This window comes from Alexandromys fortis, unplaced genomic scaffold (assembly GCF_014885135.2).
Source record: "Alexandromys fortis isolate MF-2015 unplaced genomic scaffold, M_Fortis_MF-2015_v1.1 scaffold_282, whole genome shotgun sequence".
In the NCBI taxonomy this organism is placed as follows: domain Eukaryota; kingdom Metazoa; phylum Chordata; class Mammalia; order Rodentia; family Cricetidae; genus Alexandromys; species Alexandromys fortis.
In genome coordinates, this window is record NW_026068199.1 from 52,519 (window position 1) to 54,748 (window position 2,230).

Genomic DNA, 2,230 nt, shown 5'->3' on the forward strand with positions numbered 1-2,230 from the left:
ACGTGCCTGTAAGCCACATTCAGGGAATGAAAATAGATGGATCCCAAGGATTTGTTGGCCAGCTACCCTATCCAAATGAGTGAGCTCTGGGTTCAGGCTGTGAGACACTATGTCTCAAAAAATAACAAGGGTCTAGAGAGATAACTCAGCAACTAAGAGAGTTTGTTGCTCTTTTGGGGGAACTGATCAACTCCCAGAACCCATGTGGAGGCTAACAATTGTCTGGAGCTCCAGTTCCTGGGGATCCAATGCCTTCTTCTATCTTCCATGGGCACCAGGCACAGGTGCAGTCAAAACACACATATGCATAAAAAGAAAATCTTTAAAAATTAAAAAAAAACCAAAATAGTTAAAACAACAACAACAATAACAATGTGGGTAACAATAGAGAGAGCTGATATCAACCTCTGACCTCCAAAGGAGCATACACATGTAGCACAGGTGCACACATATGCAAGCACCACACACAAATTGGGGTGGGACACACACACAAGAATTATCCAGTCCCAAATAAAAACTTTTGCGAGTGGAAAAGTTCAGGTCAATTTGTAAGAGCCCATGCCAAGGTCTGGAGCTGTATTCCCCAAACTAACTTCCAAGAGATGCGTAAGGTGGCAAAGGCTAAGAGCAGGAAAATGCTGTGGGGACGAACTCCCCAACTGGTTACCTAACACCATGGGTCATCCATAAGATCATATTCACACAGGTAACCTTACGTGGACTGAGGCTGTATTTATGAATTTAGGAACTGAATGGATGGATGGATGGATGGATGGATGGATGGATGGACAGACGGACGGACGGAACATCCACTAAAGATAAAAGAGGTCATGAATTTGAAAGGGTTGTGCACGAGAGAGTTTGCAGGGAGGAAAGGGGAGGGGGCGAATAATGGAAATTTTTTATAATTTCAGAAATTACTACAAATTATTTTATTAATAATAAGATGGGAACTAGATTGGCAGTCACTCAAGCTTTATTAAAGATTCCCACACAAGAAAAGTAGCTGTATATTCAATATGTCACTGAAAATTAAAAAAGAAATAAAACTATGTTTTAAAATGATACAAAATAGTAGCAAACGTGTATAAACCAAGCCAATAAGAGGAGGCCTTTCTGTGACCCTAGTCTTCCCTGTGGATACCCTATCTCTCTGCCATTCAGGTCCTGCCCTCCTCAGAGCCTCCCTTCCTCGCCTCCCTTGACCTTGCTTTCTCCCACTCAGTCCTCTAAAGCCAGCTCCTAGCCACACCCCAGTAGTCTTTGGATTGTTACGAAAACCAACAACCCTGTTTATTTTGTTGTGTTTTATTCTACTGCCCCCGCTTGGCTTGCTTCTGAGACCCAAGCAAGGTTTGCTGTCTCCTCTCAATCCTGCCAGTTCTCCCAGTTCTACAACAGCCTTGCCCCAGGGTTTCATTCCCTCCCCTTATCACTCAAACTTTGCCCTTCAAGTATTCCCCTTGGCCTTACCTTCTTGCTTTTCCTTTCCACAGGAAATCTGTCTCCTAATGTGTGGGGTAGTATTTAGAGAAAGTAAAAAGGGAGCCTCTCCTCTAAAAATGGTGACTTGCAATGGGGTTTGCTGGGTATTAAAGCAAGTTCTGGGCACTTCTGAGCATGGAACCCAGGGAAGCTTCACAAAATGCATGCTCATGAAGCTGGCCCTGCTCCAGCCCACAACATCCTCTAAGATCTGTGACCCTTTAATACAGTTCCTCAGGTTGTAGTGACCCCAACCATAAAATTATTTTTGTTGCCAGACGGTGGTGGCACACACCTTTAATGCCAGCACTCAGCACTCCGGAGGCAGAGGCAGGAGGATCTGTGTGAATTCGAGGTCAGCTTGGTCTACAAATTCCAGGTCTGGCTGTTCCAGGACAGCCAGAGCTATTACACAGAGAAAACCTTTCTTGAAAACCAAATAAATGGCAAGGTGGTAGTGGTGCACACCTTTAATCCCAGGACTTGGAGTCAGAAACAGGCAGATCTCTTTGAGTTCGAGGTCAGCCTAGTCTACAGAGAAAGTTTCAGGACAGGTTCCAAAGCTACAGAGAAGCCCTGCATGTCTTTCTCTGTCTAGGTTGCTTCATTTAACACAAAGACCTCCAGGTTCAGGTTCTATCTATTTCCTCAAAAATGACATAATCATGCTTTTCTTCATGGCTGCACAGAACTCCATTGGGAATGTACACCACAATTTCTTTATCTATTCATCTATCTGTTCGTG